Source organism: Nipponia nippon, unplaced genomic scaffold (assembly GCF_047370975.1).
Source record: "Nipponia nippon isolate SJK-2023a ecotype South Korea unplaced genomic scaffold, ASM4737097v1 scaffold_11, whole genome shotgun sequence".
Classification (NCBI taxonomy): Eukaryota; Metazoa; Chordata; class Aves; order Pelecaniformes; family Threskiornithidae; genus Nipponia; species Nipponia nippon.
In genome coordinates this window covers 27,207,152-27,231,007 of record NW_028262302.1, presented here as the reverse complement: position 1 = coordinate 27,231,007, position 23,856 = coordinate 27,207,152, and positions in this window count along the sequence as shown.

Here is a 23,856-nt window from a genome sequence, read left to right as displayed (position 1 = left end):
GTGATCATGCAAAGGTGCTGCATGGTGGGAGTGTAGTGGCTCTCATGGTCTCTGATACCTCTAGTTGCTGGGATCCAAACTACAGCACAAAGGAGCCTCTTTGGAACCAAACTTGTGTCATTTTTAACTATTTCTTTAAGAGAACAAGCCCCTGGATCTAACGGGTGTGATTACAGCTGGTTTAAGTTGTATGTCTCTGTGTGCCCGCGTGTGTGTACAAGTTTTCCCCATTAAAGGCACGCTAATTCTCTTAGGCGGTGGATCCTCACTATTGTGCAGCACAGGGCTACTATATTTCTATCTAATTACCCAGGTAATGCAATTAGGCAATCGGGTCTAAGCTGACATCAAGAGGAGAGGTCCCCAGGTTTGCACAGTGACAGGCCTACGGCAATTAAATGTGACACGCTCAATTATTGAAATGCGAAAGTGTCTTTGGGAAACTCCATTTCCATCCGTGCACGTTCTCTCTATTAACCTACAGATCTGAGCTACAACTCGTTTATTTGTGGACAGAGAAGAAGGACTTCTTATCTTTCAATGCCCGATGCCCATAATTAGGCTCAGTATCGTACACAGGCCTTGGAAGCACATTGCAAAAGGCTGTCTCTGCACATGAGCTACTTTTCACCAAGCGTCAAGCTGAAGAGCTGGGAGCGAGCTGACTTGTCTCTGCAGGGCCTTCTGCTTGGGCTCAGCATTGTCCTGATGAGACCTTCCTGGGCAGAGAGCAGGAGGGACCATCTCACCTCTATCTGGGAAGGACATTGGAGGACTGATTAGGACTAATAAACAGCAAATAAGGATGCTCACAGTTACCACAGAGCATCTTTCCCTTTTTTGCAGTACAGTTATTTTCACAGAGCATGCCCAAATCCCATTAAACACAAGTGTAAATGGTTCCTGTTGAGATCCCATCCCAGCAAGAGCCCCATCGGAAAACCATCAGTAGCAGAGGGAAGTGCCAGAGGTCTGCAGAGCCTTGAGCCGTGGGGATAGCAGAGGAGGGTACAGTGTTTCATTTTGTCTCACAAAGTCAAGACGAGAAGGGTCCTCAGACAGGTTAGAGCATGATTTCCAAGTAGCTAAAGGAAGGCCTTCCTTGCAGGACATGTGATGAAGCTGTGGACCTCTTCACTGCAGGAACCCTTGCAGGTCCATAGGACCACCCCTGGCTGGAAGCAGTGGTGTGGCAGACCAGTACAGGTGAGGAAATGATGTGATGGTACCACTCCATGCTTAACTTCTGACTGCCAGTGTTGAAGAGGGGCCATGGGGTGAGGTGGGCTTTGGGGCAGTGTGGTGTGGCTGGTCCTGTCCTTCTCTGACACTGCTGCCTGGACAGCTTTAGCTTATTGCACTTCTGGTGAATAATGTCTGTGCAAAGCTTTAAAGACAGTCCCATTTAATGGTAAATAATTTCTTTCTGTTTGAATGAGTTGTTGCGTGATTCCTGCTGCAGTTCGTCCAGCTCCATCGCTCTCATCCCTTTTTATCCTGAGAGCACTTCGACATGCGCCTAGGGATGTCAGCTTGGGCATCCTTCAGTGGCCAGCTGGATAGAGAGGGACAAGGAGTGGGTCCCTCAGCCAGGGCTGTGACTCAAGATGCCCAGCACAATGACCAGCCTGATATCCAGAGATGGCTGCTCCAGGTCGCTCCATGCCTCAGTTTCCCCTCTCTAAAGCAGGGATGCTGCTACACAGTCCTTCTCCCCATCTTTTCCAAGCAGAGGGGCAAGGACTGACACCCTACAGCCCATTAACATCCTCCCATGCCCTCTCTCTGCAACACTTTGTATTTTGGGGTCTTTTTAGGGGTGTCAATTTTATGCTAAGGTCCTGGAAGTGTTTTGCATCTCTTGGCAGGGAAGTGGGCATGTGGTCAACCACATCAGCCCCAAACACATTCCTAGGTGGTCTCTCCTCATTCCTAGCTCGCTTGGTGCTTTGAAAATCTCCTCCACCTAAACCACGCATTGCACAACCTCTTTCTTTGCTTTATCTCAGCACCCATCGACACCCTGGGGCCACCGCATGGCATCCCAGTGGGTGTTGCTGAGGGCTGGCAACACCTCCATCCTCCGTGGCTCTCCCATCTCCTGCTCCTTCACGGGTTGCTTCAAAATCCCGCTGGGTTTTGTTTGGGTTTTAGCAAATAACCTCTTGCCTTGATTTGTTTCTTTTTTGCCTTCTTATTTTCTGCTCCCTTGAAACGGGCTTATGCACCCCACAAACTTGGCACACTTTGAAAAAGATAAGCATGGGTTTGCCGGCTCCGCAGGTGAGCTTTCTGCACCGGGTTCAGCAAGGAGCCCTTGCACGTGGGGAACACATTCGCCTGATTATGCTCTGCCACCGCCAAAGCTCTTGTTTGCACCAGGTATTCAGTGCAGTCGGCTTTAAAAAGGGGGAAAAAAATGTAAAAATCGAGCAAAGGAAAGGAGGCATGGAGTTCATATGACATGGGGCAGTGGGGGAAGCACGGTGGTGTTGGTGTTGGTGCTAAAAGAGCAGTAAAACAGGGATGCTGGGCACCACGGGGCGGAGGGTGGGGAGATAATTCCTCGTGGCAGGAATGCACCATCTGTAGAAATCCATTTGGGCTACTTTTATAGGAACCGAGGTGGTATAACTACATTCGCTAGCAAATAATTTAAATATTGCCAGTCACGTCACATTGTGGTTGTTTGGAAATAATTATATCCATATCACAGACAGTAAATAATAGATGTGCTTTCACTAACATTTTATTCATGTTCTGTTTTAATATGGCAAACTTAGAAGTAATTTAATCTCCCAGTAAATTGAACTGGTAGGGGGTTCTTCACACAGAAGATTGCAAGTTATTAATTCCAGGCAGTCTTCATCTTGTACAATTAGTCACTGTTTGCAGCTGGAAATGTTTTATTAATTTTCCATAGCAGTTGATTTTCCACAGTTTTCTCAGTTTAAATTAAGCAGTAAGAGCCGCTGTTTCTTCTTAAATAAATTTTCTTTCCACAAAAATACATGCCTCTGGCTATGTCAATTTTCCCATTTGATTAAAGTGCCAGCAGGCAATTAATAACTTAATGCATTTTAAAGTACTTTTGGAAAAGTAATTTGAATAGCCAAACTTGTATATTTGAATTGATTGTTGCAGAAGATTTAACACACGTTCTTAAATCACAGAACCTTGTAAAGGACAAATGAAGAGTTGCAGAAGAAGTAGGCACCGTCCGACACCATCTCCTAAATACAGAGGGATCCTCTAAGGCCTGTCCTCTTCTGAGATTGTGACCCTGGTCCTGGGAGAGGGGTTCAGCCTTGGTTTGTCCGGAGTCCAGGCGCAGGGTTGCAAGAGGACAAGGGACTTGCTGCATTGGCTGAACTCTCTGGAGATGAGGCCCTTGGGAAGCCCTGAGGAAGGGAACTGCTCTGGTGAATAATTGTCACTTCTTCACTGTGTGGGCTGGGACATTCCCAGTCCCAGCAGGGGCTCCCACCACCACCAGGCACCTGCCATCAGGTGGGTCCCAGAGGGCCCTTATGGTGATTCAGACCTAACTTCATTGCTCGTGTCCATGTTCATCCCCATGCCCATGCCCATGCTCATATTCATACCCATTCTCATGCCTATCTATGGATCCAATTCTTCCCTTGCACTAAGGGCTAGCAGGGACCTCAAAAGGCCACCTAATCCATGCCTGGCCCTCAGGTGGGATCAGCAATCTCTAAACCAGACAGATGTTTGTCTAACTGGCTCACAAAGATCTCCCATGAGACCCCTCCACCTCCCCCGGCCATCTATTCTGGCTTTCCTGTCCTTATAATTACCTGTCACGGCCGTACCTTCCTCTGGGTGTGTCTCCCCATGAAGCTTGTGAGCAGCTCACACCAGCGTGGCCGTGTGTGCCGAGGTCATTGCAGGCGGCCGAGCAGGGTGCTTCACCTCTCACACCTGACACCGTGATCCAGCAAAGCACTTAAGCGCCTTCATAAATATAACCAGATAAACAACCCCTTTGAGTCGATGGCATTATTCCTCTGCTTGCCTTAAAGCATGCGCTTAAGAACTTTGTTGGATTGGATTTGAAATGCTTTAGCCCTCATCTTTATCTGCCTTAAAATCAGTCTTGGAATAGAACTGTCTTATATTTATTTGTTATTTCTTTTAAGACATCAGCAATTCCATCACATTTCTTGCTTTTGCAGAAGTTAACAAGTGTCCTCACATTGCCCAGCCGCGAGGAGCCGTGGGCACCACAAAAGATAACCATGAATTTCATCTGATGCATCTGATGCATGATCTGGAAAGAGATTATTTTTCTTGATGCTGAGCTGACTTTTCTGACCATCGCAATGTAGACTTGGAGTCAAGTGTGGGGTCTCAGGAGGGAAAAGGAGCAGTGATTCATGTTGCGGCTATCAGCCTTTCGCACATCTGAGCGCGTGGCGTGCCCCAGCTGAGAACTTCAATTCACTTAGTGCAGGATGAAATGGCAGCTGTGTTGCATTGATAAAACAATAATAATCGTGATGAAATAATAGGATTAATGCCAGCTATTGCTGTTTAACCAAAAGGTCATTTTGACAGACGTAACTTTCATCAGGAAGCATCAAAATATCAGATTCGTTTTTGATTTTTTGAGGAGAGGGCACTAAGAAGACAAAGTGGGGATGCTGAACATGCCAGGACTTTTCCAGGCTCTGGCATTTGGGCTGGAAGCAGCTCCCCATCTGCAAATGGCAGGTCCTCAGCTCTGGGGACATCGTGGCCACAGCTCTGCTGTGACCAGCACCAGGCTCTGCTGTCCTGGCTGAGAAACTCACCCACAAACCACGTCCCTTTGGTTGAACTCTTAGGGTTTTTATTTTTCTCTCATCTCCTGAAACAGTGGGCAGGTTTCTGATTTCTGTACCAGAAAACACCTTCCTGCCTTGTCTTGAAAACCCGATGCAATGTTGCTTTGGTTCCCACCTGCCCTCAGTGGCCTTTCTGGTCCCCGCATGCAGCCCCAGCTCTCCAGGGACTGCACAAGTTACGCCAACACCGACTGCTCTGCCTTTCCTCCCTGGACCGGCTTCATGCCCATCCGAAGGATGATGGGGCTAAACTATATATACATGAAAAAAATGGTCTTATAGCTCTGCTTCTTGCCCAGGGCTGTGTCAGAAGGAGAAAAGATGATTGGGAAGACCGAGCCTTTAATTGTGTGTCTCCCTTCTGCTGGTGGCTTTGCTGGATCTCCACCTCTCTGCTTTCCCACCGGAGCCTGTCCTTGCCCTCCACTGCAACCATGGATTTGCCCAGCGGGTCTCACGTCCCTCCCAGAGGAGGGACCCTGCTTCATCCCGCTGACGGGGACTCTCTCTGGGCTCTCCATCCTTCCTCACTGCCCCATGGGCTGTGCTTTTTCCCTCCTCTGAAGGTCAGAGTGATGTCCTTGAACCTGCCGTGCATGTGTATCCTCACCACCATGGGTACCGTGTCCAGGGATGTCACTGCTGGCTTCCCCGCATCATGACAGCTTGCACCCAGACATGCTCCGTCATTTTGGAAGCTCCCAGGGTCCCCCAGCATCCCAGGGCCAGAGTTGGGGGGCTCCCCCCCTCCCGCCTGCCCAAGCTGCCACTTCCCTGACGCTACACATGTTTTCTAGCTTGCTGGGTGTGCACCTGCAAGCAGAGCTCAGTTAAAACCAGTGCACCCCAGTTCAGCAAGGGGAGCAGCAGAACTGCTTTATTTTTTGTTTTGCAAGCGAGAGGTGCTTTCCAGCAAAAGCCAAAAGCGGGTCTTCTCTCAGCTTTGGCGGCTGAAGTGCAGGACTGCGTTATTTGCAGCCGAGAAGCTGCTCTCCCACCGCTCCCGGATCAAATGCAAACAGGAGCCGTGGGAGGCCAGCCCGTCTCTAACCGTGCGAATCAATCTGAAGGAAAGAGACAAAATCCCCAAATCTCAAAATAATGAAAACAAAGATATCCAAGTAATAAAATCTGCAAGAAGCACAAAGGCGACATAACTCAGATCTCAGCTGGCTCAAAGAAAGTGTCCATTAACAAGGGATTAGCGGGAGGGAAGTACACAACCAGTCAATAGGAAGTGAAAACACACCACACAGCCACCTAACATCACAGCCCAACGCAGGGTTGGGACGAAGGCTGTGTTGGGCAAGTTAGAATAAGAGCTACTCCAGAAATCTATCAAATAAAAATGCAAGCGCTGCAAAGCCTGCCTTTGCTGTGGCACCTGGTTTTTAAGAAACCTTGACGACTTGTAGTTCTCAGTCAGAGAAAAAACATCTCGTTCTTTCGCTGTGCACACTCATGTGCATCCCTCGTGTGCTGCGCTTCACCGTTACGTCTCAGAAATAGAGATTTTCTTCTTGTCTTGGGGGTTGTGTATCTCCTCGTACAGCTGGGTCTGGTCTGGGCTTGGACCTTTTGGATGCCCTGGTAACACAAATAGGAGTAAAAAATGAGTGAGATTGATTATGTTCTTCCCACTGCTGTTTTCCAGCTAGTCTGAACAGGTTCAAAACTCTTCTTTCCCTAAATTTCATTGAAATCAGTTATTCTTTGAAAGGCACTGATGGATTGTGGAATATTTCTTAAAGAGCAGGGCAGGAGAAAGCGCTGTGTAATTAAATATGCAGAGAGCATAGCATGTGTGGGTGATACATTCATTTGGAGTAATACACACACTTGCACTTCCATCGTTATTTAGAGATTAAACCGGCGCGGCTCCTTAGCGCTCTCGTCTACCCAAAGCCCCCGTGGACTACAGCAGGCGTTGGGGTCCCTCCTGAAGCCACGAAGCATTAAAACCCATCCCAAAAGCCATGTGTGGCTCTACTCTTAAATGAGTTTTCACAAGCCAAGCCTTATTTTAGTAACTCAATGTTTTAACTGGTCTGTGTTAAGAGGATGGAGGGGAGAGGCTGGGTGGTACCCAACACCCGGCCGTGGTGATTCACAGCCCCTCAGGGAGGTAGCCCAGATGCATCGGAAAGAGAGCCAGGTTCTAAATAGAGGCTTAATCTGAGTTAAAATTAAATGGGCTTAATCTGGTCTTAATCTGAAATAATGCCTCCGGTGTTTTGGATGTATCGGCGCTGCCTCAAAGGGTCGGCGGTACCAGCCACCGTCCTTCACAAGCCCTGGGTAGTGCTGCCGGGCAAGCCAGCGGTGCAAGCAGCATCCCACTGCCTCCTGCAGACATCTCTGGGTCTCTGTGGCCACCAGCAGTAGTATGATCTTGCTCTCAACCAGGCTGTGATCTGTAGACTGGAGACCTCTGAGTGCAATATATAGAAATCTGTGAATTTGCAAGTTTGTGAACGCCCTCCCAGGCCTGTCCACAACTCTGTTATTTCCAAGTGGAGTCAGTGAAAGTCCAAGACCAGTGCAGACGCAGTTGTAGGTAGCACACGGCTGTGGGTCCAGCACCCGGAGGTGTGCTGGACGTGGCACATGCTGACTGTCAGGGTCCAGGCAGCGGTCCCCATTGCTGTCACAGGCAAATGCAGCCCTGGGGCAAAGGCTGTGGTCTGGTGGCCCATCCTGCTGGATGCAGGTGAAACCCTCTGCCCGAGTCTGGAAGAAAAGAAAAATGTAATGGGTGCAACAGAGAGAAGAGAAAAGATGTGTGACAGACCTCAGTGGCAGGGTCCCAAGCTACACAGGACCCTGGTGATGCTCAGCCAGGCATTGGGATCAAATATATGCACTTGAAAGATGAGTAGTAAAGTAGCAAAAGGGTGTTTCAGGAGCAGATGAGGGGCTCTGCCATCACCAAAGTCCACATTAAGCCCTGGGTCAGCACTTCCCTTGACAAGCACAAAGGGACGTCTCCACCAAGGGGTAAGCAAAGGAGGGAGAAAGGGACAGGCAGGACACGGCAGCTGGCTGCGGAGCACACTCCTTCCTCCGTGCCTCTGGGGACAGGATGAGGCAGAGGACAAGACATGGAAAGTGAGCAGATAGATGCAAATCCTGGTGCTAGCTCTGACCCTGAGTGCGGGAGCTGAACACTCAGACTTCCATTTGCTTTGAGACGGAGGAGTTGTGCTACCTTATCTAATATTTCTCACCCATCACCACCCAAGCCTACCCTTAGAGAGTGCCACTTCGCAATCCACCATCAGGCCAATGGCCCAAACCCACTGAAATTAAAAGGAAAGCTTTTAGCTGACTTACAGCTGCCTTTGGATGCAGCCCCAGGGAGAAAGCAATGTATAGTTGAGTCCTTATTCACCCTAACACCATCTCAGCACCCATTGGAGGCATTGGCAGGTCCTGCTAAAGACCTTTTCCAGCTCTTCAAATATCCACCAGCGAGGGTAGGTGGTGTACCCAAACTCGTGTATCCATTGCCAGAAGATCAGGGCACCTCCAGCTCTGAGTTATGCTTTGTTTCTGCTAGCTGGGTTTGCAAACCAAAACCAAATGTGGTTCCCATGACGTGTGTCCTAAATCCTGCTCTGACCTGACAGATTTAGGTAAGTGTTGGTCCAAGCGGCATCATGCTTCTCTGACAACAGCTGCTGTGTTGGGAGAGAAGTTATACGGCTTTGCTTTCCTTTTTGCCTGATGTTTGGCGTGTGAACGCCTGCTCCCTGGAAAATAATGTATATTGTCTCGAGGATTTATGTATTTCCAGCTGCAATTTATGAGATTCTGCAAGCTCTGCTGGTAGCTTTGTATACTGGAGGTTTCATTTTAGTGTCATCAGCCACAGATTATGACTGCAAGGGGTGCCTGTCTTTAATCTCATTTTTGAAGGAATTAATGTTATTAGTTTTGATGAATTAATGGTATTTAGGTGTGCAAGGTTAGCATGAATTAATGTCCACCTATTTCTGTTGTGTGGCTGACTATTGTAAAAGGACTCTGGTAAGCAATCTTTACATAGTCTCTTTTTTCTTCCTCTTCATTCTTTTGTAATGCTCTTTTAGGAGCTTAAAAATAATGTTAGGGGTTTTTGTCTTTCTTTTTAAGTAAAAAGAAATATTGAAGATTTTCCCCTGGGTAGAGCTGACATTAACTTAGCCACTGCTGAGTCACAGAAGGCTAACAAGCATTTGGGAGCCCAACCAAAAGGCTTTGCTTTAGGGATGGGCAGGCGTAGGAATAATTCACGGCACAGCTCAACTTTCTGAGGAGGTCTCGCATTGCTGAGAACTGCAGCTTTAGTGGCTGATGGAAAAGCACCAAGAGAGGAGTTGCAGGACCCCCACCACCTTCAAAGTGGGTCGCAGGGCTGCGGGACCACATGGGACCTGCTGCCACATGGAGCCAGGGACCCTAATGCCCTTTATTAACTGCTCACCTTCTGCTTAAACCACCTTGTTTTCCTCCCACTGCTCTGACCACAATCAGCCAGCTCTGACAATTACAAAACTTCATTTTTCCAGGCTGATTCATGACCAGTTGAGTCCAGTGTGTTTGGGGTCCATGCTGTCCATCAGATCAAGGACACCTAATGTTTGCCTGGGTTTAGATGCAATCGTAGACCCCTGATGGTTTTTTTCCTGGTCTGTGTAGGTCCATCTCCTTTCATCTCCTCTCCTAAGAAAGATCTCCAAACCTGATGCTGCTCCCTGTGCCTTGTGCTCTTGGAGTGCGTTATGTACACACTTGAGGTCCCCTGCAAGGGAAAGGCTGCTCCAGGAAGATGTGTGCAGGCTACAAGGGAAGATCATACATCTTGTAGTGCCACCACCACCACTCACCTCAACACCCATCTCTGCACCCAGTGAAGGGCACCCATGAGATGTGCGTATGAGGAGAAAACCGAGGATGTTGTGTTTGCTATAGGATGAGGCTGAGCATGGACAGATGGTCCTATGAAAGCGTGGGGTGGATTCATCTCGGTCAGCTCAAGCTGGCCTGGCTTCCCCATGATGCTGGTGAGGAAAGATGGGCTTTTCGAGGAGATGATGCATCCCAGCCACCTTAAGCCCCCCTCACAATGGCAGGAGTTGCTCTGCAGAGGGGTTTCTCTCTTTCCAGAAGAGGGAATCTATACTTTTAACAAAAACTGGACCACTAATTTTCAGATAACTCAGATTAAATGACATCTATCCTGTGTGTCTGCCTGGATGGAGACAGCAGAGATCTTAGCAAAAGCTGATACCAGCAATTGAATTGATACTCGTGAACTGGACAGCTAGCGTGCTTCTTCCACTTGTTTGAGATGATCCTCCAGATTAACATCACTTTTGTGGTGATGAAAAAAAATCAGCACAAATATCATGTGCTTCATGTCCAAATGGTTGTGACACGTCATGTTTTGAATTTCTGTGTGTGGGCTGAGAAGGCTTAACTTTGAAATGGGTGGACAATCTGTTGAAGGTCTTCTGTACCACTCCAGCCTCAGCGTCCTTCAAAAGTAAGGACAGATGGATATGTCTGCCTCTTTCTTTGCCCGTCCTGCAGAGAGCTTGGCATGGGCATTTTACGAGGTTACTGGGGAAAGATTAAACTGGGCTAATAAGTCTGACCTCTTAGAAGGTGGCTCAGCACAGAGGTTTCTGGTATCAGCTTTGTACTTCTGAGTACCAACACTCTTTTCTGAAAACAGGCAACAATATTCACTTCCAATTCTTGAGGAATAATTCTACCAGCAAAATAATTTTCTAGAATAAAATAAGCACAAAATTGAGTTCTGAATAGATGTGCCATGAGCACCAAGACCAGATATTTAACATTATTTCAAACATGACATTGGTATATACAAAAATATTCCCGAGTGCTCTAGCCTTGCATTTGTTCTAAGTTCAGTGCCTTACACAAGGTAAAGCAGGCATCTACTGTAGTTGCCATTGAAAATACGTTGAGTAACTGATTTAGCCCTTGTGGCCACCAGCAGTGCTCCTGTGACAGACCAAGGGCAGGCAGTGAAGCACCCCGACAGCCTGTGCTTGTAGCTGCTGTAAATGTTGACACCCCACGGGAGGTGAAGATGCTGCACAGAGCGAAGGGGGAAGCTGGTGGACTGATAGATGGTAACAGCGGTAGGTCAGCTTTCATGGAGATGCTCTTGGTGAGCTCTAAGGCCACCAGGTTTTATTTGTAGTGTCTCCAACCCTACAAATTAAAAAAAACCTCTTGAGCCAGATTCCACCACTCTCCAAACACGAGATTAGCTTCAAAATCATATGTTGTTTTTTTTTTAACTTGTCTTCACTTGTCTCAGTTTTAGGAGTATGTTTACATCAAGCTTTCAAGCTATTGTCAACAAACCTGGGGACTAAGAACATTGATATTTAAAAACCCTGAGACTCCTCTGCCTTCCCTTGGTCCCAGCAACTGGGGACTTGTTCTGTCACCAGATAGTCAATAAGATCTAAGAGCTGGCAGCGTTATCTGGGTGGAGGGAGCTTTTTATTGAGGATTTTGTTTCTTTCCTAATGAGGAGTCTCCAGGAACAGGCAGGATACATCTGTAGTGCTGGAGGGATCCAGGTTTTATTGTGCTTGCCTGTACAAAATGGCACGTTGTCTGGTGATAACTACAGAGCCTTACCCAAAATTGGGTCTGCTACAGTGTGCTGGCTGAAAAAAAAAGAACACAAAATATCTGAAACCCTTTACTAGGGAAGCACCTGTATTATGTGGCTTCTTTCTCCCATATAGGTATATTTAGGAATAACTAAAAGTCTGTATAAAACTGCCTTGAGCTGTTCTTTAAGTTAATTATCACTTCTTTTGGTACTATGAATGGCTGTTCAATGACACTGTCAGCGAGTGGAATGAACCAAATTACTTTAATTATGGAGTAATTGCACAGAGTGATGGTAATTAAATCTTGATCAGTTTAAGTGAGTGAATTAATTGCTCTGACTTGGAATGCACACCGCAGCAAGAGGAGTTGTTTTGTAGTTTAATTAACACCAACCACTAAATTCTTATCATATCTAAAATGCAGACAATTAATGAGTTTGATTCTGCTCTCACCTTAATAGGAACTAGGACAGAATGCATGCTGAGAAAGGTAGCCGTGGTAGCAAAAAGGCAGAAAACTTAATATTCCTGTCAGTTGTGGAGATATACTAGTTACACTCTCCGCTTTCCCTTCCAGTGAAATGTGCAAACAGAAATATTTCCACATAATTAGCTTCTGGCCCCATTTTGTTTCAATACTCACTGATCTGCTAAACAGGAGACATCACCAAATTTGTTAATGTTTTGAACTTCAGCTGCCTGTGTTTTCAGGTGATTTTTAGCCTCTTTGCCTTGTACTGTCCAGCGTGCTGCTCCCATGCTTGATAAACGAGCTGCCTCCTTCCCTATGCCATGTGCCAATGAGTTGCCATAATTTAGTTGTGTAATGGTCACACAGACCACTCCTTAATGCAATGTCCACCTTCTGCCCCACCTGACAGCCTTCCAAAATTGCTTCCTCTCATGGGTAGTGTCTTTGCTTCTCTTCTTTTCACTCCTTCCATGGTAGGGGCAGATGGGGAAGACCTTCCAAGCAGGAAAGATGTAAGTTAGGGAGTTGGGTCATGAAAGCTGGTAGGATCTAGGTGTCTGCTGGAGGAGGCCACAGTCATGGAAGGAGAGCAACATGGTGAGGACACTTCTGAAGGACCACAGGCAAAGGGTGAATTGGCCCTGGGGACAACGCAGTGGTTGGGGCCACTGCCACACTCCTGGGAGGTAAAGTGCAGCCACGGCGCTGCCTCCATGGTAGCTCCCAGTGGTGCCACCTCAGAGACCTCCAGGCTGGTGAATGTACTGTGCAGAGAGCCCAATGCAAGTCTTGCCTCCTAAATACCAGCTGCAGGCTTGGTGGGATGGCAGCAATGTAGTGAGCCTCCCTGTTTACAGGACCTGGTCCTCACACACTACTGATCCATGGGTCAAGGTGTTAACGTCTGCTCCTTCACAAGGACAAGCAGACCCTGCTGGGTCAGTATAAGGTTTACATGGTTCCTGACTCTCCTTTTAAGGCTCTACAGAGGGACCTGGACAGGCTGGACCAATGGGCCGGGGCCAACTGTGTGAGGTTCAACAAGGCTCAGTGCCGGGTCCTGCACTTGGGTCACAACAACCCCATGCAAGGCTACAGGCTGGGGGAGGAGTGGCTGGAGAGCTGCCTGGTGGAAAAGGACCTGGGGGTGTTGGTTGACAGCTGCCTGAACATGAGCCAGCAGTGTGCCCAGGTGGCCAAGAGGGCCAATGGCATCCTGGCTTGTATCAGGAATACGGTGGCTGGCAGGACCAGGTAGGTGATAGGGCCCTTGTACTCGGCACTGATGAGGCCACACCTCGAGTACTGTGTTCAGTTTTGGGCCCCTCACTATAAGAAGGACATTGAGGTGCTGGAGCGCGTCCAAAGAAGGGCAACAAAGCTGGGGAAGGGTCTAGAGCACAAGGCTGGTGAGGAGCGGCTGGGGGAGCTGGGGGTGTTGGAGAAAAGGAGGCTGAAGGGAGACCTTATCACTCTCTACAGCTACCTGAAAGGAGGCCGTAGGGAGGTGGGGGGTCGGTCTCTTCTCCCCAGTAACAAGTGATAGGACGAGAGGAAATGGCCTCAAGCTGTGCCAGGGGAGATTTAGATTAGGTATTAGGAAGAACTTCTTCACGGAGAGAGTGGTCAGGCATTGGAACAGACTGCCCAGGGAAGCGGTGCAACCACAGTCCCCGGAAGTGTTCAAAAAATGTGTGGATGTGGTGCCTAGGGACATGGTTTAGAGGTGGACCAGGCAGTGAGGTTAACGGTTGGACTCGATGATCTCAGAGGTCCTTTCCAACCTTAATGATTCTATGACTCTATGATTCTATCTTACACCCACATCCTTGCACAGGGCATGGGGTCACCTTCCTCCCCATCCCTCTTGGCTATTTGTGGGGCAGTTTGTCCTCTGCCACCACCTTGGCCTCCTGTAGGTCATTCACCTATCAGTCACCGTTTCCATCAGGCTACTTTGATTAATGCTTTAGCCAAGCGTTTACAGGATTGTACACATTAATTGACGCAACAGCCAGGAAGCCAAATCGAACCAGAGGCAAGCAAAGAAAGGCAAAACACAAACTAAGTGAGGAATTCAAGAGCTGGTCTTTGATGAAGAGGATAATATTTCAATGCACTTATCTACCTTGCAATGAAAACATATTTTAAACAATTCCTCTCTACGGCCTGTAAATTAAAATGGTGTGGATTAAAGGGCTCAAACATGGCCAAGCTGTTGCTGATCTTCCCAGAAGGGCTAAGTGCTGAGTTTTCCCTTCTGCACACCCACTCCTGTGCCCTTGGCTGCCCAGGAGCTAGGCATGGTTTTATCCATCATTATTTAACCCCTTACTTTCCCTTCAGGTGGGCAATATGTTCCCTCGGGGCATCTCGCCACCAGCCTAGCCCCACTCTGCCCGCCTAGGGATGGGATGCTCTAATGTGAGGATGACAAGTCCCACCATGCCCCTGCTTCATGCCTTTGCTGTGAAGCTCTTGCTGAAATAAATGAGACATAAAGCTGTTGTCTGCCCTTTTCTTGCTCTCCTAAGGGAAATCTTCACTCCATTTGGGCTGTGTAAGAATAGGGGAGATCTTGCTGAAGGATCAGGGTGCACAGATGTTGTGACGTTGTCTCTGGTGCCAGGAATCCCAAAAGAGAGGCAAACTGAAAACGAAACCCACAGTTGTTTGCCACACAGGTGATGCTGCTTAAGAGACACTTAAATGTAAAGAAGAAGGGAGTTTCCAGCAGATGATGCGACTACAGGTTGAGAGCAGTAAATTTTAGCTTATGTCATGGAGGAGATAAGAGGAGGGGGGAAAGTCCCTGGAATGATACCAAATGAGGCACTTGGCTTAAAGGTGCTTTTAAATGGTAAAATATCTGTCACGAACACCTGCCTGAGCCGCATACACGCGCACAGACAGACAGCTACATCTTTCACTAACAGCACGAGGAGGTGCTAATTTACTCCGCAGAGAAGCTGGTGGAGGTGTGACCTTGAGCTGGAGCTGCCATCTGTGAGTTCATACCCATCACCGTCTCACCAGAGCACTGCTGATGATTACCGACCGACGTCTCGGAGGGCAGCGGGCACAGCGGGAATGCCATCGCTTCAGTGGCACCAAGGTTCAAGAGGGTTTCAAGTATTTAATTGGAAATGGAGCCCATGACATCTCTGAATTTGGCCAAAGTGGTAAATTTTCCAATACAGAAAAGCACACAGCGGTGTGACCACTGACATTGCCCAGCTGGCAATGCCAGACCAGCCACCGACCCTTTGTGGGCTCCGATTTCTGTTTTCTCTTTAATTGGTGCTAAGAGCCAGCACCGTCACTGATCTGCTATTGCCAAAACGTTGCTCTGCCCAAGGCGAGCTCGTGCTCAAATCTTCCACGTCTCGTTCTGACCTTGGTTGCGTTCCCCCACCCCTTCCCCATCCCCTCAGCTGCATGTCCTAGACACAGGCACAGCTACAAGAGCTAATTCCCTGCTGAGTGATCGCGCCTCTGATTTGAAATGCCATCGGCTCATGGCACGACACCGTCTTTTGGAAACGAAAGAAAGAATCTGCCGAATTAGAGGTATTTCTCCATCCATTTGTAAGATTTCATGGAGTTAATTCAAATTCATGGCTCCTGTGGCTGCCATGACAAAATCATAGCCTTATAGATGGCCAAGGAATTCTCATTTGTAGGGATTTTTGATCCCCTGAGGCGTGCTCAGCTTCTGCTAAGGACACAAGCCACATAAGGGGTTTAGATAGCAGCTCCCTCCTGCTCTGTACCACCATCAGACTCACAAACCAACTTCCATTTGTTTCAAAGTGTTGTCTTACTGTTTTACCAAAACAACATGATGGCTGGGGCTCACTATCCAGCACCCTAGCTTTTCTTTTACTTTTTTTTCTTCCTTCTTTAGTGACTTTGCTCATGAACTGGTACATGATGTTTGACAGGGTCAACAGTTGTGTCCTGAGGATATCTGAAGGTAAAGGGTTTTTCTCTGGAAACTGAATTTGGTGGTACTAGACTAGTTGGCCAAAGGACTTGTAGCAGCCCGAGGTTCCTGGGTTGAAAACACCATCAGCAACTTATTACCATACCGGCAAGTGTTGCCTAAATTGCATGACAGGGTGAGAAATGCCAAATCACTTTGTTCCACATTTCCTTGGAACTGGATGAAAGCCAGAATATTGACTTTTATTCTTAGCTCTCTGCCCCTTCCTCCAACACTCTGCACTGGTATTTCTTCTCTAGGCTTTACACAGTGTATTTAAGCCCTGAATGAAGCAGGCTGTGCCAGCCTGGGTGGACCTTCATCCCCTTTGCTGCAGCCACACAGCTTCTGGCCCCGTCCTCGTACATGGAGAGCCACCTCCCAGTGTTTTTGCGTGTGCTGTGTAGGGATGGGACGGCGGGATCCTAAATAAGAGAGAGAGCCCGGGAGACCCCCTGAATCCCCTGAGTCCCAGTACAGCTTGCAGCCATACAAGCAAACACTTTGCTTTTCCTCACAAGGCACTACCTTCATTTTGGCAACTGAGAAGAGGCCACATGGCCATGAACATAGCACCACATAGCCCCCATGCCACCAGTAGCCCTGCGCTGCGGTCAGGGACCTGTGCCACATACCAGCTACCTTTGGGCACCTGCCTAAAAGACCACTTGCAATGTGTGCCACTGACAGACAGACAGACAAGGAGGGGAAGTGCTTGTCTCCATTACAGGGAGGGTCTGGACCCACTTGGACCTGAATTCCCTCCAGGTCCCCATCCCTATTTCTTTCCTGTGGGTGGCCCCAGCCATGCCATGCCCTCCTTACACCTCCTGCCTGGCTCTCGGAGGGTGTCAGCCCTCTCCAATGCCACTGAGACCCTACGTGACTTGTAGTGATGGTGCAAAGATTTGAACGCACGCCCTCGCTGGCGTCTCAGCGATGCAGCCCTCCTCCAGGACCCTTGCTATAAGGAACAGCACCTAAATTCTGCTAATCCCATGCAGCCGTAGAGAGCTTTTCTTTCATTTGCTGAATGTATGAAATCCATATGTCATCAATCCCTTTCTGGTGGCTGAAGCCTGTTTATGAAGCTTAAATCTCTGGCATGTGGCTGGGAGCACAGGGGCCAAGTCCTGGCGCCTGCCAGCGCAAGCTTCCACCTCCTGCTTCTCCCGCTGCCCTCTCGTCTCTCTCCCTTGGCAGCCAGCATCCCCCACGGCGACTCTTAGTTCCATTTTAGGGGACCCAAATGGTTCCTGTTTTAAACAGGGTGGTGGTGGAGCAGCCCAGAAGATGTTGGAGCAAGAAGAAGGCAGAGCCGTGCAGCTGGCTGTGTGCCTTCCCCCGGGGAGGACCGTCACCCCGGCTCTGCGCTCCAAAGCCTGCTTTCTGAATCACCTGCCAGCCCCCCCAAACTCCCAGATAAGCGATTAAATGGGTTGCAGCAGGGTCAGCCGCCTGGCCTCCGCCAACATCAGAGAGCTGAGGCTGCTTAAAAATGATGGTTTCACTGTCCTGTGCAAAAATCAGCCCTTTGTGGATATTGTCTTTGCTTCGGCGCCCGGTTTGGGCTTTCCAAATTGCTCTCCAGAGGCTGGGTATAGGAAATGGGAGAAGGGGTCTGGTTTTGGAAATGACCACAGTGGGAACGTGTGGCTGAGGAGGTCCTGCGGCTGGCGAGGAGGAGGCTGGCAGGGGCTGAATGTGATGGAGAGGTGACAGACCTGCTGGTCGGGACCGGGGTGCCAAGAATGCTGCCCCGCCACTGCCAACCCATCCCCGAGCCCCAGCGCTGGCTGGGCACGAAGCAGACGTGTGGGGCAGCCCGGAGGGAGACGGGGAACACTGCCACGGAGAGGTGCATGAGAAGGGGGAAAGGCAATGAAGCCCAGGAACGGCACGTGGTCGGGATGAGGGGAGAATTCACACGGGGTCAGAGCCCTTCTCCCTTTATCTTTGGGAGATTTGGGTAGCTTACTTTATTTTAGTCCCTTACGACACATTTACATAAAGCTGCTTTGGGCTGAGTGCTTCTTAGTGCTGGTCTCTGTTCTATTTAAACATAAATGTTTTAAAGTGCACAGATAGGTTTTTAACAGGAAAAAATTGCATGTGAATTACATTTACTTCTTGTTTACCCACACAGCCAACACTTATCGACAGATTAACTTTCACTAAACTTTCTATGTAATATGTTTTAAAAAAACCCCACTTGAAGTACAGATTCTATTAGTTCCTGACCTTATGTTTTAAGAGGAAGAAAGTGGCTTTACACTCCATGAAATGTGTTAATGCATGGATAGAAGCCCTCTTATCCTCCTGCTTACATTAGGTCCAATCAGGAGAATGGATTATGTTTTTAATAATCTGACATTAGTATTAAAAGTAATATTTAAGGCATTAGTCTCCATAACTAGTGCAGTGCGTTCAGAGCTTTCTCTTTGTGTGTGTGCGCACACGGCTGCGTTAAAACATATGTTTATGAAACAATGCATTAGCCCAAACTGCCCAAATATACGGAGATAAATTGGGGCAGCAGATTACTGCTGACATCACTTTTTCAATTAGAGGCAGAGGGAAGATTTGATGGCCATTTTAAAACTGATTATGGAGGGCAGGGATTAGAGGCTGTTAGAAACAGGAGGTCTTATTCTCCTCCCAGCCTTGGCCTCCTGGAGCTCCATGGACTTCACGAATGGATGCTGCTTCATGGGGTGGAATAAGGCCAGTGCCGCTGGTGGCACTGGTTGTACGTACAGATCACCTGTTGTATACGGGGCCGGACCACTCTGCCTGTCTTAGTCCCTCAGAAACATTGCATGGGACAGGGGAAGAGATCTGGAGTCTCCATCACTAAAGTAAATGCTTTAGTGGAAAGCCAAGTCCTCCCGGCTGGTCTGGGAACTGGGGTATCCCGGTGGGTAAACACTGAACGCCACTGGCCTGGACCTTCTGTTGGGCTGTTTGTTATTGTCTCTGTCTCCAAGCATAGTCTGAGGGACATTTAAGTCATCTCAAGCCCTAACGTCCCCTGCATCCCCTGGAAAAGACAAAGGGCAGCTAGAAAAGAAACAGGGAACATCAAGAGGAGAAAGCGGTGTGTGTGGCCATCACCACGCAGAGGAGTGAACGAGGACCTGCCACCCCAGGCAAATTTCTCCAGCGTTTAATTCCCTTCACTCAGGACCACTCACCTTACTTCTAGGTGTAGTTTATCTAATTGCAGCTTTTAGCACTTCAGGCTCACTTTGCCTTTGTCCGCTCGATTAATCAGCCTTCCAGCGTCAGAAATCTTCTCCTCATGGGGTACTTACAGACCACGGTCAAGTTACCGTCTACCCTCCTCTCTGCTAAGCTGTAGATTGCTAAATGGAACTGCGAAGGGGTTTTTTGCACCCCTACTGGTGCTTACAGCAATTTTTAGACCTCTTCTATGTTTTAACAAGTCTCCTTGGGAAGCCTAACCTGAGCCTAACGCTCCAGAAATGCTCCCGTCCGTGCTGGACACAGACGTAGCTCTGCAGCCGCTATCTCCGGGGCAGACGCGCTCCCTGTTTGCAAGAAGCTGAAGCCAAAATGCTTCGTCTGTTATTCCTTGGCTGCTGAGAGAGCATCCTCCCGTATTTTCACACACACCTTTCGCTCTCGCATCTCTTTGACAGCAAGACACCCAACTTGCGTCGAGCCTCTGGCTTTTCCTCTACCGATGGCAAACAATGCTTATCTTTGCAACATATGTGCAGTAACTGTTGTTTCGCAGCAGAAGGGAAAGCCACAAGCTATCCAGCCACTGCACCTGCCTGCTTGGACCGAATTCCCCTACTCGTGTTTGCTCACTGGAGTTAAGCAGGTCCTGGGCTGGGAGACCAGCTGGGAAATCCAGTTATTACAGGCACAAACAAATGAGCGAGGGGCGGAGGTGGGCAGCCATTCCTATTTGACCGCCACCGAGGGAATTTGGCAGCACATGGTCCTGACTTTATTTTAATTCCAGCCAGCCCAAGACGGGAGAAATTCAAGCGAGCCAAAGGAGGTGGGAGACAGGACATCCCCCACCCTCCAATCTGGACTTCTGACACATCTTGTCTGGAGTGCAGGACTAACGTGGTGGCTCAGGGCGGCCACCCTGGAGCCCGCAGACTGTCCTGCCTTCCTCCTCCTCTGCTATGACCTTTTTTAACACCGAGAGGCTGTCTGAATGGCGTCTCTTTGTCTCTAGCCTCTAGGCAGAACGGCTGTTTTAGGGGGGCCTTACTGGCAGCTTCTTAAGGTGTGATTTTGGCCAGGGCAGGGGAAGGAGGTGCCAGGTGAAGGGATGGATTATGCAAGGCTTACGGTGTTTAGTGGAGAGCTTCCTTCCCTAGAAGTGCTGCGGAGCGGGGTCCTTCCTGGGAAGATGAAAGATGAGACCCTGCGGACGCCTCCATCCTGCCCTTGGTGTCTCCCAGAAAATAACAGGAGTGTCTCCCTAAACCCAGAACCTGATGGGTTTTATCCATGTGTACAAAAATGAAATTGATTTTAAAGGGTTTTCTTGCAGTTTTCCTGGTGTTCTTACCAGTCGGTCAGCTGCAGTGGACAAAAAACCAGTCTAGATAAGCCGATAGCTGTATTCATGAACAACCGGTGGGTACTACACTCCTTTCTGCAAAAGCTTTGTTTGGGAAGGTCAAGTTGTACGGCATTATCTCATATTTGTGAGTGAAAAAACCCACAAGGTTCCTAAAAATCAGAAAAAAGGGTGCAATTACCTCATATATTGCAGAAGAATTATCTGTGCTGATTAAGCTGTCGCTTGTTAGCTCATCATGCTTATCAAGTCACCAACCGGCAACGCCTTTGACCCCAGCAGTAATGATAGCACAGAAGATTTGGACCACCTTGGGTCACGATGCACCCATTTTGCCTTTTTTCCTGCTAATATCATGTGTAAATATATGCATAGCTGACCCTGCGAGAGAGTCCCTGTCCTCTGCAAGAGGCTTCAGTTCCTCTGCGTTTCTTTTCGCAGTGTAAGTTCAGACACATTTGTGGAAAGCAGGAGATTTTGTTTGCGCCTAAATCTTTTTGTAGGATTTTCTTTAAAGGCCTTAACACCATCGAAAAACAGCAAGAGGCAAATTCTGCTTTCGGCTACACCAAATGGGGAGTAAATCAGCTGGAGGCAGTGAGGGATGCTGGATTTATCCCAGTGAAGGCAGAAGCAGAGCTCAGTCCCTAGCACTTAGCTATTTTCTGCACCAGCAGTTCTGGCCTTTGAGAAATGAGATGCATTTTTCTCATTCTGACTTGTGAGGAGCCTGAAAATACCAGGTCGCAGAAAGCAGAGGAGGAGAAGTCTGAGGCTTCTAAATTATAAGCAGTGACACCATCAGGCACATTAACATCAAAGCAGACTTGGTAGTGACTACTGACCACGTAACACTGTAGTCACCTGTCCTGGGCCCTTAGATGCAAGAGAGGAGGGGAGGAGGCTGTAGAACCTGTTCCCCTTCCGTTAATGTAACATGAAGGTTTTGAAGGTCTCAGGATCTGCCCTACGTACATATCACCTCTTTTTAGCCACCCTTGAAATAACAGTTTTAGGAAACATCGTTATATTCTGCAAAGACCTTGGCCACTTGCTTTATGTTAAATATTGTTTTCATGTAATTGTCAACAGCTATTTGGTGTTAAAAAGATGCTCAGGGCAAGATCACCCTACCTCATATCTGAGATTAGGCGGTGCCAGATTGGAAGTTTTCTGTCTGAATGTCCATCTGTGACCAACTGGTTTTCTGACCAGTCCAACTGTCCCACTTCATCTTCATCAGCTCCTTTGATTATGAAAATGTTCCCTGATTTATCTCCAAATTGCCATCCATCCTAGGCATCAAGTGAGGCATGACCTGTGGAAAAAACAAAACAAAACAATATCCAGCCATAGGCAGCTGGGTAAAGGCTGTTGTAACAGTCATGCCCTAGAGGGGCATACTGAAGTTTTGTGACGGTGTTTTCTAACTCTTGAGGGCTCGACATACAGAAGCTGCTGCATCCCTCTGCTTCAGCCTCAGCAGGGAAAGCTCTGACAGCACCTGTGAGGGAGATCTAGGTTGTATTTGAACCTGGGCCGATATCCCAGATCAGCTTATGGCCATCCTATAAGGTTACCAGCTGATGTTCAGATGCGAGCTTGAAGCAAGCTTCGGGCCCCGCCAGGAGAGGAGACCTAGGTTCAGCTTGGCTTTTAACATGTGCTCAGTTGTTCCCTTACTTGTGATGTAGAAAGCTTGGGCAGAGTGTGCTTCTCTCATCTGGTCTTCTGCTGTTGGGCCATGGTGTCCTCATGGTGATGTCCTACAGCTGCAGTCCAGAATATTAAATTGAATTTGGGGTCCTTCCTACAACTTCTTCCACAAGGCAACTAGCTCGAACATGGACTGCTCATGCAATGCTCTGGCCACATGGACACTGAGTAACTGGCAATGTGAATGGGCAAGTCAGGTCTGGGTATACGCCAGGATTTAATCCGGATTTAATGCAATCCATTTAATCTGTTTCCTAGCCTGGCCTTCTACAGGAAATGGAGATGGAGCCAAAATATCTCAATTCTGGTTTTGTGCTTCCTGACCTCTAAGGAGAACAACTGCAGGACCTGTACAGACCTTGAAACAAGTGGATGGAGCATGCTCAGGCACTTTGCTTGGAACAGCATGTCCAGAGGGCAGCGGTCCGTCTGCGCTGTGGGGATGCTGCTGCCACCCACAGATAGGTAGCTGCTGAGCTTGGACATACTCCTCTCAGCCACCAGCATACTGAAGGAAACATGGGTGAGGTTTGGCAAAGGTTTGTTTTTTGAAGCTATGGAGAATCTCACTGTCCCAGCCTGAATTTTATAGGAGACTTATTCCTAAATGGTTCAGCCATTACTGTGAACGTAAGAGAAAAATTATTGTGTTTTCCTCCTGTGTAATAAAAATACCACCTCTAGGACTGCCACCCACTGGAGCAAGGACTAAGAGGGCTGAGCCAGAGATCTGCCCCTAGTCGGCCTAGGAAAAGCAAACCAGCCCACTCAGCCTAACAAACTCAAAATCCTGCCCATGGGCTAACCCTCCAGCCCTCTCTCCTCCAAAATTTGGATTGATTACATTAGAGCTCTCCAGGTAACACAAACTATCCCAGAAACGGCATGTCCTGCGTGCTGACACACCTCTAACAGACCCCACATCGGCTGGGCTGCTCGTACATGGGGAAAACGGGAGTCCCTTGCAAGTCCCTTCTCTTGAAGGCTTAGCAGCCCTGTCTCCCCAGAGTTCAAAGTTGCAGCAGCTCTAACTTGCAGTTGTAGGAGCAGGCAGGGCTATATGCCTCCAGAGACTGGTTATAAGCACAGTCTTAGCTCTGCTGATACATAAGGCTTCTCACTGCCTTTCTCCTAGGAGGCACATGCCTGGCGATGGGACATCAACCTCTTCTTTGTGGAGCAGTCTGTTGATCAAAAGAAGGGAGTCCTTGGCTGAAGCGCCTCTTAGATCACCTTCTCTCCTGCTGTTTTACACTACCTGCTGCTATTCAGCATCTTCACAAGTTAATTTTGGCCATGTATCAACACATCACAGTCCTGGCCAGTAACCTCATCTCTGCAGAATAGCTTGGAGGAGAAAAGGTTCCTACTATAACTTTACCATAACGAGACTAAGACAACGACCTTATGGGAGAACACAGCTTTCTGAACTGACTCTGGAGCTCCATCAGTTTCCAACTAGATTAAAAGACAACCTGTGGTAGCTTAATCACTGGTAGCAGCATCAGGGATTTGTTCAATGCAAGAATACAATGAAGATATGGCAGGGCCAGGTAAGAAGGCATGGGTAAACCCAGGTAAGAAGAGTGATTATGGAGGGTGCAATTCTTGTCCTGCTTGGCACT